Source organism: Anthonomus grandis, chromosome 22, assembly GCF_022605725.1.
Source record: "Anthonomus grandis grandis chromosome 22, icAntGran1.3, whole genome shotgun sequence".
In the NCBI taxonomy this organism is placed as follows: domain Eukaryota; kingdom Metazoa; phylum Arthropoda; class Insecta; order Coleoptera; family Curculionidae; genus Anthonomus; species Anthonomus grandis.
The window spans coordinates 38,792,344-38,806,249 of NC_065567.1; the positions used below are offsets into that span (position 1 = coordinate 38,792,344).

Below are 13,906 nucleotides of genomic sequence, written 5' to 3' on the forward strand. Positions count from 1 at the left end.
ATTATTGGCACCAAATATTTTTAGCAAAATAGCAAGGTACCTAGGTATTGTATGATATTTTAAAGTAAAACAAAAATTATGAAAATACAACAAAAATTTTGAAACTTAGTCCAATACATAAAAAAAATTCTAGTCATCGTTGGGATTTTGTTTGCTTACCTATGCAGGTTTTACAAATAAAACTTTCTGTATAAATTTTATTTTTAGTTAAGCAACTAACATGATAAGTTCTGGCGCAGTTCTTGCATCTTATTCCTATGTTAGTCCTATATATATTATTTGTGCAAATAAAACATATTCCGCGGGGAACAACAATGTTGTTTTCTGGTAAAAATGGAATTGACGAACGATCGGGACTTTCAGGGAGAAGATTTTTTATGTGAGAGAGATTGGTTTTTAAACTTATAGCAAAAGTTTCTGGTTCTGGAGATTTATGAAAATACTGTCCGGTTGAGTATGGCAAGTCATAGCCATTATTATTAATTATGGTACCAAAGCTTCTACTAGGAGTCGACCCAAAATTGGATTCAAAATTGGACTTTGCTTGAGCTGTGTCATATTTGTTAAAAAAATTGTCAGATTTTTTGCCTTTTTGTTTGTTCTTCGCGTTTTTTATAGGTTGCTTCTTTTGAGTCTTCTCTTTTAAATTCTGTTTTTGTTTTTGCTGTTCTAATCTTTTTTGTTTATTCTCCTCTCTCGTCTTTTCTTTTTCTTCTTTAACTTTTTCCTTTTCTTCTATTTGCTTTTTATATTTAGTTGATGTAAGCACAAATGATGATCTCTCAGTTTGTCTTTTACCTGTCCTTTCGGGAGTTTTTGGGAAAATTTAAAAATCTTTAATGGATGAGTCTTTCTTGCAACTGTTATTAACTGTAATAATTTGTGTATTGCCAAACTTTTCCTCTATTTTCTTAGCGTCGCTCTGGATAATATACTCTGCACTGTTTGGATCGCTGACAACTAGATCCTCACTGTCTAATACACTGTTTTGATATTTTATTTCCTGGTGAAAATTTAAAATTGTTTCAGGTTCGTCGGGTAGTTTAGGCTTGTCGGGTGTAAAAGAAGCTTGTGCTTGTGTAAGAACTTTATTTTCTAATATGACAATTTTGTTTCTACCAACGTTGTCATTATTTAAGGGTTCGTCACAAAACACAATAGGTATATTTTCTATATTATTTTTGTCCAAAAATATTTCGTCATTGTTATGGACCAGGCTGTCATTTGGGTCTTCTATCTGTATATCTATCACATAGTTATCTTCATTAATTTCAGGTTCAGATTTAAAATACGCTTTCAGTTTTTGTAGTAATAAAAAATTTTCACAGCTTTCTTCACATCCAGTAAATGAAGCACCAGAATCATCAAGTTCTAATGATTTAGTGGCCTCAATAAGCTCAATAAACTTTTGATATGTTAGGAACTTATTATTATCATCAGTCTTATTTATGTCAGTCTTTTCATTATTGGAACTTGTCATTTTGTGATACTGCTTATTTAAACATTTGCTATAGTCGATTGAATCTGGATTCCAGGGATATGAGCCACAAGCTTTAAATCCGCTACGGGCAACTTCAGGTTTTAAAAAAAGTACAGCTTCTTTCAGGATTTTCGCAAAGTGATCCTTGCCAAACTTACAAAAAGGATTTTTTCGACGCCAATCCAAAAGCGACTTCTTGCACATTGCCTTAAGTGGTCTAAAGTTGGAGACATCTGCTGGCTGTAATATTCTTGTCGAGTTTGGGTAAAGGGCTATTAGAACAATGCCAAGTTCGGTACAAAGCGTACTAAGCTGATAGCTAAGGTGAGTTGCATGCCCGTCTAAGAATAAAATAACTGGGAATTCTATGTTTTTGGTTTTTAAATATGGATGGAGTATATTTTTGATATAATCTATAAAAAGTTCGGTCTTCATCCAGCCGTTATCGCTTAATCCAATTCCCCATGAGTCTGGAACACTATTAACGACTGCTTTTGATAAACGCTTATTGGGGTAGATTATTAAGGGTGGAGTGGTATCGCCTTGTGCCGAAAAGGTAAACTGTTAGATTCTTCTTGGCCTTCCCTTGATCAACCTCGTACACATTACGGGAACCTTTTGGTACTAGTACTTTTCCCATTTTGGGACAGAACTGAAAACAAGTTTCATCCCCGTTATAGATCCTGCTTGGGTCACTTAAAACGGAAAAAAGGTCTTTTTCTTTAAGGTAAGTTTCTATTTCAGAAAACCAGCCTCGTATGTTTTGCTCAGACACATTTGCTGAAGCCGCAGTTACTCCTTCGGGTGTTCGCTCTGTCAGAATTGGATGCCTCTTTAAAAATAGATTATACCAATGGTCACCAGGAATATTATTTTTAAATGGGGTGATTCTGTTATCTACATCCAAGTAGTTCTTTACAGATGCCTGAACATCTACTTTTCTTCGTGGAAAACCTTTTCTATGGCTATCTAGAATCCATTGAACCAGTTTATTTTCTTCGTCTTTTGTTAGATATGTATTTCGTCCAAATTCTGGTTTTGAAAATTTGGGGCCTAAACGGTATTGTAGCGTTTGCCTGGGTATGCCGTATTTTACAGCAACGGTTTTTTTTGCTACACCATCCCTTACTTCAGCCAATGCCTTCTGAAGCAGTTCTTCGGTGTATGATTTTGAATATTTTGTGTGTTTCTTTACTTTTGGCATCTGCAAGTAGAAATAAAAAGCAAGTTACATTAAACAGAATATAATTTTGAAGATACTTAAAAATATACAGAGATTATAACATACTTCTGATAATAAATTTTAAACATGTGAATATTTAATTACCCCTTAGTGCAAAAGGATCATATTGATTTAAATTTGTCTTTTATTTACTTAAATATAAAATAGTACAATTTAAAACCTACCTAACTTATTTATTAACCAAAAAGTCTTAAAAATACACTTAGGTAGGAATTATTTTTAAATTAGATTAGGAACATTAAAATTACCGCCAAATCTATATTTTGGCACCCATGCCAATAATTAGTTTTTGTCAAGTTATGGTTTTTAAATGTTGGCACCCTATAAACCGGTGTAAAATAATAGTTTTTATAGCTGAAAACATGGTAACAACAAACGTACAGGGTCTATAAAAGTGTATAACAATTTGTACACTATATATGAAGAGCCAAAATAGCTTACAGAGGATTTAAAAAAAGTAATTTCCTTACGAAAAAGCTAAAAACCTACCTTGTTTGGTAACAGCGTCACTTCTAACACACAAAACATCCGCCATACTAGTTTTAAGATGCACGCGCAGTTGTCTAGTAGTAAGAGAAACGTTGCCAAATGTAAAAAGAAAAACGAGAATTTAGATATTTTGCATCGATTTCTTATTATTATAACTTTAATTTTAGAGTGCCAATCGATGGTCTGGTGCCAACATTTGGGTGGTTTACCCTATATTCTTAGCTTTTACACCCTGTATAATGAGAACTAAAAAAACATACTTTAAGCATAAAACGAACGGTTATCGGAATTTTTTTTCGGTAAAAAAAATAAAACAAATTGGTCGGTAGATAAGGTCGGCTTCTAATATTAAGCAAAGTTATAAAAAATAAAAATATCATTTTCCTTCATTAAATTAAAAAGTATATTATTTTTTTAGGTTTATAACCGAATTAGGACCTATGTATATAAACTTACTTGAATGATATTTTGCGGCATTTCACGGTAAAACGGTAAATCCCCTTATTTTATGGTCTCAGGTATTCGAGGATGACTATTAGGCTGTATAACTGACAAAAATTGTAAACTAAGTGTTTTTTTTATATCGTTTTGAGCTTAGAACATTGAATAAACTAGAATAAAATATTGGCTGCTTTGGATTGAGCGCAACATCTACACAGCGGGCAGAGGGGATATTTTGTTCATAAACATACTTAGTATTATATGTTGCCAGTGATTACTCAATTTTAACCGACGAAAATAAAGTGATATAATAAATTATTATAATTAGCACAAACTGAGTTGCATTCTTTATTATAAATCAAAAAAAAAGAGTGAACGTCGTTTAATAAAAAAAACTATTTTGTACTATATTTACACTAAACACTAATAATAATTAATATTTTTAACTTGGATTCTTTAAAACTTGCAAATAGCAAGGCTGTAGATTTTGCTCAGAAATATTCTCGCGATAAAGGTATTTGGCAACTGCGCTCGTTTTTTACTTTTGGATGATGCACCTTTCGTATAATATTAGTATTAAAAAGATGTTTTGAGTGATTTCAGTGCGTTTTTTTAAATTAATATTATGACTAAAACTCCCCTTTTGCTGAAAAATGATAAAGGAATCTGAAGTGGGTCATATATATTGGAAAAAAGGAAATCCAAATCGTTCCTTTCACAGGCGAGTTAGGTGTCAATGGTGTCATCCATCTAGGTTATAATATTATATAAGACGGCATATTTGTAAAGTATCTATTAATTATTGGATACCAAAATATTAATATAAATGTGTAATTAATTATATTATTATATTCTAGCAAATTTATTGCTTATTCGAACCCGAAATGCCGCAAAATTAATGTGTGCAAAAATGAAGGTAGTGTCTGGTCGATATCCAACAACAAAATTCGAGAACGCAGCATATGTCGTTTGCCAACAACATATTTATAGTCGGCGTCCATTATTATTTAATCAATATAATGCCCTGTATCTCCTGGAATTCCAAAGGAGTTTTAATAATTTTTTGTCTAGACATTAACCATGGATAACTAAATCGGTTTATAGTGGATATAAACCGCGACAAACTAAGTTTTTTTTGTAAAAATTTATTAAAAGATACTATTTTTATTTATTAAAGATACTAAGAACTTTTTTCTGTAATATATAATAAATATCTAAACGGATTTGAGATGGTTAAAAACCTCTACAAACGAGAGTTTTTTTGATTAAAAATTATTGAGTAAGATGTATAACGTCTATAACTGTCAAAGGATATGGATAAAACTCTTCCTTATAGCCGTTAGGAGTTACAGAGCCCTTTATATTTTCTAACATCTAACAATTCAATAATTTTTTATCAAAAAACTTTTGTTTGTAGAGGTTTGCAACCATGTCAAATGCGTTTAGAAAAAAGATTGATTGAAATCCTTTGGGAGACTTTCAGTTCTTTAACATTCGACTTTTTTGTATAGGTTTATGACTACTATAAATCGATGTAGTTATTGATTGTTAATATCTGGACAAAAAAATATTAAAATTCCTTGGGAATTTCAGGAGATACAGGCATTATATCGATTAAATAACAGCGTGCGCGGACTATAAATAGGTTGCTATTGGAAAGTCAATTTAAGATCATTGTCTGAGAGATGGTGAACTCAAACAACCTCGCCTATGGCTAGGCTTATTCTAGGCATTCAAAGTTCTAAGGTTTTGAGTAAAGTTACGATAAGCCTTGTTTGCCATTTTTTCAGGTGAATTCTAAAGGTGCTAAAATATTTTTACTTTTGCAATAAGATTGTTCTTTTTTATAAATGCCGTGACATTTGACGACCTTTAAAGATATGCTGTTTTTCCTATCGATTTTCAATGTGTCGGTGATCGATGATTTATTTATATATATTTTATTTATATTGGCAAATAGAACTACTTTTTGTTATTGTATCACTTTCAATATATGCCCCACACGATATCGTCTACATCTAAAGTTTATATTCTTGTAAAAATACTCGTCTTATAACGTTTTTTTTCTCCACATTAAAAAGATACGGATATATCACACTCGAATCTTTAAACTCCTAAGGTTGTCTTACAACATAAGTAGTTCTTTTAGAACGTAGGTCGTTACGCAGGCATCGCCCATCATCAGTTAACTAGCAACCAAAAATAGACAAACATTGAGCGTTATTTTGTCAATCAAAATTTCTTGAAAGTTTTATATAGAATGGCGCAATATTTTTCTTTTTAATCCAATTGCGTATCCAGAACAGGCGTTTTTATGTTATCTGTTCGTTCGCAGTAAAATTTTTGTCTATTTCCGAATCAAAAACTATATAATTTGCATTTACATGTATAATTGCACTTAGTGCTATTTTAGATAAACTAGTTTCATGAAATTTTGATTGAAGTGTGTGAACAAAAAAACTTGTGATGGGAGAATTTAATGATTATTCAATAAGTTTCAAGGTCGCTGCCTCGCAAACGTAATTAACGATCGATTCTTGAAGCTCATTCCTTAAGCTCCCGAGTGCGCTTTTAACTCTCGTTTTCGAATTTAAATTGTCTATGACTAATGTGACTGACTATTAAAAAGTAAAAGACTTTAAAATAAGAAAAAATGGTTGAGTAAAATTAGCAGATACATTTCTTATTAAGTGTTTAAGTAATACAAAGTTTATTGGAGCGCCGCCAAGTATGCCTACAAGGCAATATGAATGAGAAAATTCATATTTTTATTTTATTTTTCTTATTCTAAGATTTTACGTAAATGTAAATTTTTCAATTTACCACTACCATAACTCACCACGCGTTTTAACAATTTAAGTTTTGAGAAGTCTTATATTTTGTAAAAATATTTACATTATGTTCTCATACTTAGGCTACCGCATTCATTACGTACTCTCGATTAAAACCGCATGACGAACGCAGTTGACCCAACTCATATTGATTCGATACTAATTATTAATACATTAGGATTCAGCATAAAGCGATTATTCTTTCATCTTGTTGTCTCACTTGACGATTTCGATGTTATCGCATTTGATTGTTTTTTTAATTATATATATTATTTGAATACTTCGCTAAAAATCAAATCCACGCCAGAATCGAATACTTATTTTATTGATAATCGAGTAGTCCCTTCAATAGACTTCGAATTCTTGACATAAAAAGGGTAACAAAGTAACAATATAGCCGTACGGCCGAATTATAAATATTTTGCAAAAAAAATGGATACATTTAAAATTGCGAGGATAAAGATACGTTTTCTATAGTTTTATTAATAATAATAAACGTGTGTTCTCTTTAGCGATTTGGCCTTTAAACGTTATTTTCTTATGTCTTATATTATTAAGATCAATCCTAAGCATGAATAATTTTTGAAGAAAGTTACACAAAAACAAAATAACATTAAAGCAATAAAAATGTATTCTTATTGTGAGGAAATAAAGACATTGCAACAACAGTCCCTCTTCTGCCTCCTCTGTTTCTGAACCCCAAAAACTTCGGAAGCATGAGGATCGTCCCCAACATAGAATCCCATACCAGTAATGCGACTCAAAGTATTTCTTGAGAATCTATGCTTCTTAAATTTCGAATTGCAAATAGGCTTATATAATGCAATTGGCTAAGTGAGATTTATCAGCTTACACAGTCAATTTGGTATCAAGGTAGAGTGAATAGAATAGTTCAAAAATCTAATTGGTTTATTTTTGTCATCAATTACTAAAAGCTCGGTAAGAAAATACTGGATTTTGCACTTCTTGTCAATGAGTTCACTAGAGGTAAACCAAGTAGTCATATCTTCCTGTGATTGACATTTCTTCTCAGAATGTCAATACTTTGGATAGTATTCAGCAGTGTTGTGTCATCTGCAAATAGAATTGTAAAGGATATGAACTACTATTACTTATCTCACTATATCGTTTACATAATAAGAAGGACCTCAGGACTCATCCCTGAGGAACTCCATGCTCATTCCTTGCATTAGCTGATTTTTTTATGACACGAAATATATCGATAACGTTTGGTAAAACGTTTCATCTCATGACTGATACTCAAGAAGTGAGGCGACAGCTTCAGTAATAGACAAACTATAGAACTTTATAGCACTAAAACCAAATTGATTTCTACTGAAAAGGTTGTTCTCTGAAAAGTATTGCTGTATTGTCATAAAAAAGCAACTGTATTGGTTTTTCACTAGGGATTCAAATGTTTTGCTAAATATAATATGTAAGATAGACATTGGGCGGTATCTATTAAGTTCATTCTAGTTATCTTTTTTTCAAACTGGCACCACACAAGCCAATTTTAGACAATCTAAAAAAAACACTTAACTTATAAATTGTGACTTAACCTACAAAGAGAAATGGAAAAGGAATGTTTTCCAAATAACGCCCTCTAGCGAGGTCCGAGGAAATCAACGCGACGATTAATTTCTTTTAAGGACCAAATCTTATTTGTTCTTTTAATTATACTCTATGGCATAAGAAGTGTTACACCCAGAAGGAATCATTTCTTCAACTTGATTTTTCGGCCACATAATCACTATATTAAAGCATGCTATGGTAACATCGACAATGATTTATCTTTGTTTTTGGTTATCATTCTTAAAATTTTATCTATTAGTTTTTGTGAAGAAAGCATTTTCTGTGAGCTGAATAATACACATATAGTTTTAGTTATTGCTCGTCGATGTACTAGTGTTAAGCATAACAAAATGCCTCAAGTTCGAAGACGTCAAATTTGTCACCATGTTAGCGATTTTGACAGGGGTAGAATTGCCTATCGAGATGTTGGTTTATCCTATCGCGAAATTGGCCGCCGTGTTAATTATTCTGCAATAATGGTGACGCGTGTATATCGGATATGGATAGAAGAAGGTAGAGGAACACGAAGAACGTCAACTAGTCAACCGAGTCGTACCACAGAGCGTCAAGATAGGTGCTTCAGACAACTAGCCTAACGAGATCGTTTTGCTACTCCGCGTCAGATCGCTGACCAATGGTTTGGAGAAGAAGGTAGACCTGTTACTATGCGTACACTCTATCATCGCATTCGAGCCTTTGGACTTTTCTCATACCTTCCACGGTTAGTGCGTTCTAACTGCGGACCACTATCGTCAGCGTTTGAAATGGAGCGGAGAAGGGCAACATTGGGAGGCAGAATGGCATAATGTCACCTTCGACGATGGCCGTAGAAGGATAAGACGCCACCGTGTAGAACAGCCTGACATTGGATGTGCTGCTGACAAGCATGTATACAGTACTGTTAGAGTAATGGCTTAAGAGGCTATTACCATAGCCGATCACCCCTACTCGTTGTTCGAGGTAATATGACTTGTGCGCGTTACGTTGATGATGTCCTACAAACCACTTTACTGCTTTATCTAGAGGGTCATCCACACGTCCTTGTTCAGCAAAACAACGCACGTCGCCATATTGCTCGTCATACTACGAACTTTCTTCAAGTAGCAGGTGCTGATTTGCCGTGGCCATCCCGTTCACCGGATATAAATCCCATCGAACATGTATGGGATATGATGGGTAGGAGACTAATCACTTTGCATTATCCGCCATGACTCTAGCACAGCTAATCTACGAAGTTCGAGTTGCTTGGAATGAGATGCTACAACCAGACATCGATCATTTCATTTTGTCGATGCCTAAAAATATACAGGAGTGTCACTAAACCCCTTTTTTTTCCTATTACTTGTCTATAAAGTAATTGTGTAAATTTTTGCAAATGTTATCGTTCTTGATGTAAGACTACTTCATTCCCAAAAAATTAAGTTAAAGAAATTATTCCTCTTTGGTGTAACATTTGTCAGTGAGTGTATATTACCCAATTTTTTCTCTAAAACTCTTGGATTATTTATTGCTAATATGTGGTACCTTGCCACTCTTAATCAAACACCTTATATATTTAGTACCTTTTTCTAATAGGAGAAATTTCGAAATTCTAAGACTTAGAAGTATTTACTAGTTCTTTGTATTGGTTTTGTCGGACCATTCGCTTCGTCCTTCGAATGAAAAAAATATTGTCGCACAATATCACATCCTCATTTTGGCTGTGTTTTTAGGTAGCTTTACCTACCTATTATATCCCTCAGAACTTTTACCTACCTCTGTATGAGGTGGGTAAAGATTTGTAGCTACGATTTCCGGTTACCTGTCACTAAATTTGGACTCTAAATATTGATTTTTAAGAAAATTGCTGTAGTAAACTTCTTTTTAAAATTTTATTTTGAAGATGTTCTAGGGGTTGTACTATTACTATATCTTAATTTAACGGTATGAAGACATATTCGGGTATCGTTATCCATTAATGAAATCAGGAAACTAAGAAGCGGCAACTCCGCTCGATGCAGCTATTGTCGAGCCAGCTGTGAACCGCGGAGGCCATCACATTTCCTATCATGTGCAAGTATACGAACTAAGTCGAATCAAGATCGTCTATATTCGTTCCTGAGTGTGCGCCGCCCTTGTTTAAACGAAAATAGACTTTAGTGACAGAATGTTTAAAGATCATGTGCAGTTGTGTCCCCGCACTTCCCTCAGTATCACTTGTATAATGATGCCATGGTTTTTTTGGTTTAGGGTTTAGTTAGGGGACGTAATTCCTGTTCAGTCGGGTATGAGGTGTGCGGGGTTTATGTGTGCATGTTCGGGCGCGCTGCCGATTTTTTTATTTTGTTATTTTTTTTGCTATCTGAGTGCTTCATGCTAATTAGTTTTAATAAAAGAAATCTTAGATGCTTTATAATTTTACGTGTTTCCACACTTGTGATGTCGCCTGAGTTTTACTTTTGAGATGGCTGGCGTTTTTATAGTGTTTTTCTCCCGTTTACTGTGATGTTCTATGATTACACTATACATTGTTGTGGTAAGTTTTGAATTACGTTTTGAATTATAATTTTTCCTGATTATGCAGTGTCTTTTATCATTGTTTATTTTCATATAATCTATAACTCAAAAATGGCGGATTAGGCAGGTACCTGAACTTAAAAACAAAACAAATAGGGATTATTAGATAAAGTTACAAATAGGGATAGTTAGCCAATTGTTTAATACCAAATTATTATAAAAAATTACTTGCACATGGTATACATAATAAACAATCAGTGAATGTATATCTGTGGTCTTCAAAAAAAATGTAAACAAAGGAAGTTTGCAACAAATGAATTAAATTTTTTTCTTAAGTAGTTAAAACTTAAACCTGTAACAACTGTGATGTTAGCACTAATTAACAAATATTTATTAATTACAATAAAACGCAAATCTCACCTAAATACATATATAAATACCTTAATTTTTTATCTAATCTTACAATTTCATTTAATGGATATTGTTTTGCTCTAATTTGAAAACATCGAAAGCCAAAATTTGAAACAGTATAGTTTTGGTGACTGCTTTCTTTCATTTCTTGCATTTTTACTGAAAGCTTAGAATTTACTATGGTCGGCTATACCATAGGCTAAACTGCCCTTTATTCTCAGGTTTCTTGAATACTTATTGGCTAGGGTAAAAATAAATCAAGGGTGTATGTGGAGCCAAAAATAATTATTAGTAGCAGAGCGTTTTCGGCCTTTTAGTCATCATCAGTACCAACTGAAGTTTTAAGGACGTTTTTATTAACAAAATAAACTAATTTCATGAAGTTTTGAATGGAAAAAAGTACTCACTTTTCAAGGTTATTTATTACTTATTTTGGTGCATTGTAACTACAAGGCACTATTTATAAATCAAATTTTAAGCAATAGACAAGATGACTGATTACATGTCACTATAAAATATAATAGTTAGGTTATGTTGTAGTCTATTATTCTTACAGCTAGTGTCTAAAGTTGGAAATTGCCAAATGTCAAATATAGTAGGTACTTAGGTAAAATAAGTGAGTTAAAAATGCTGTAAGAATTAGGTTTTCAGTTGTTAATAAAAATAAATAAAAAAGAAAATAAGTAAATGGTAGTCCTTACCAAGACTTGCTGATTTTGTACTTAATTCTTAACGTTTATTGATTTATTAATTTTTTTTAAGTTTTTTAAACCATCATTTTAACAATGGCATTGTTATCCTCCTGTGCATGAGTAAATACTTTTTAGTTTTCTATTCAAATTTGTAAGTAAAAGAACATTCTCCTAACTTTCTGTATTTAATCTACAGGATTTAATTGAATTTATTTGTTTGTAGAATTAAGTTTTTTTTTCATTAAAAACTGTTTTGAAATAAAATATACTGGTTTTTTATCAGCCATAAGCAAGTTTAAAGCAAAAATAAATAACCAGCTGTGCATGAGTCATTGGAAGTTATGTAAGCATGCTGCATAAACCATTTTCATTGTTTCCAAAAAACTGCTCTTTTATTTTAATTTCCTTGATAGATAGTGCACAATAAAGTAATTTTATACATCAAAATAAAGTCCCATAAATATTTTTCAAAACAATACAAAAATACAAGTGATATCATATTTTACAGTCTGATCCTCACCACCAGGCGAAATGCACACAATTTGCTATCCAACCTGAGTTGAATATTTGCTGGTTGGCTATAAATTTTAGTTTTCAAATAAACTTTAAAGAAAAAAAATTAAATCTGCTTGAAAGCTGTTTATTGAACCACTCTCAATAAAGAAATGTTGTAAAACAAATTGTTGAGATGCATTTCTTAAAGATGAAATAATGAAAGGGCTTATCACATTTTCCAAAAGGTTCAGATACAGTTAAATACGAATGTTTCTAGTTCATTTTTTTTCAGAAGGAATGACCTGATAATTTAGTTTTGAGAAATACTTTTATGGAAATTGTGTATGACCTTCCTGAAGGCACAGATTTCCGTTATGCTGATATCTACAATAGTATCTGTTAACTAATCCATTTAACACGAAGAAGTGAGTCGTAAGTAAAGCAAAAACTTTTGATCAAAACATTTCTCTGGTACATTCTTAAATTCATAATATTGGCAGTTTGGGGCACAATCTGTCACATATCACAAAAAAAGTAAAAAAATATCACAAAAATGAAAAAAAGTTTAGAACAGATTCCACAATATTAAAGAAAAAGGACAAAAACAAAAATTTCTACATATTATATAAAGAAATCCTATTATTTACAACTATATAATTGTTTAATATGTGGAGTTTAAAACTTCAGATTACTTATCAAATAGTCAAGGCCTAAATATCATATTTGTATTAGATTTAAAATTCATTATTTATTATTATTATTTATTTATATTATTCATTATTTATATTATTATTCACCTAACAGGAAATTATAAAACAAAATATAAAATTAAGGTTTTCAAACAGAAAGGTTTAGGTCTTTTTAAGAGCTACTTTTGAATAGTTATTTATCCTTTATACATATGCATGATAGCTATGTTTATGATGGCTAAGTGAACAGGTGGAAGTCCAATATTTACATTTTTTAAATTTAGCAGAAAAATCGGAGAATTACCTTTTAAAAATTTCTTTTTGGTGCTTTAGGTTAGATCAGAACAAAGATCGATAATCAGAACATAAAGGGCGACTGCGAGCAGCAACTCAGTTCAAGTTTTGTAAAAAGGTAATTTGGTGTTTCTGTTTTCACAGACAGAGAAACATTTTGTTTTAAAATATTTTACATCAAATCGAAATGAAACATTTTAAAGCAAAATGTTTCATTTTGTTATACACAAAATCATTTAAAAAAAAGTGCAAAACTAACCGCGAAAGCTAATATTCCATCCTGCGGATTCTGGTTGGTAACTTGTTGTGATCTATTGAGGCGCACGGAACCCAGCATAGCGCAAAATTGATATTAGAATAGAGTGATTTCACATATCAGGTGGCTTGCTAAAGTGTAACAAAACAAGGGCCGTTATCTGCCCCCTATCAATTGATCTAATTAAACCGCCTGTTCCGTCAATATTTTGCAGAGGAACATAGGATACAGGCTCATGGCCAGGACAAAACCCAGATGGATTGGTAAAGATAACATTAAACATATTAATAGAGAGCTGAAATGTGCTAACTTTTTAAAATTTCATGGAAAAGGGGTGTACTACCTATAGAGTGTAGATGAGTTAGAGGGTTTACTAATTTTGGACAGAAAAATTACATAATGCCTAACAAAGTTGCATAAACTAACAGTTAATTCAAACAAAACCAAATGGCTTACTTAATTTTTAATAATATTTAACTTACCTTATCTTCTGGCACTAGTTCAAGGGACTAGTTCA

The 13,906-nt window shown here is 32.1% G+C and overlaps 1 protein-coding gene across 4 annotated transcripts in view; it reads left to right on the forward strand.

Moving 5' to 3' along the window:
* Positions 1 to 13,906, forward strand: part of LOC126748382 (lysine-specific demethylase 6A) — a 132,698-nt gene that overhangs the window by 27,683 nt on the left and 91,109 nt on the right. Inside the window, exons 1-2 of one of the 4 annotated variants that reach the window (XM_050457587.1) lie at positions 10,213 to 10,571; positions 13,173 to 13,251. The exons of 2 other annotated variants lie outside the window; for them this stretch is intronic. The gene's annotated coding sequence lies outside the window, so the exon portion shown is untranslated. Of the gene's footprint in view, positions 1 to 10,212; positions 10,572 to 13,172; positions 13,252 to 13,906 lie in introns of those variants that run through there. One more of the 4 variants, XM_050457586.1, reaches the window with a different exon arrangement.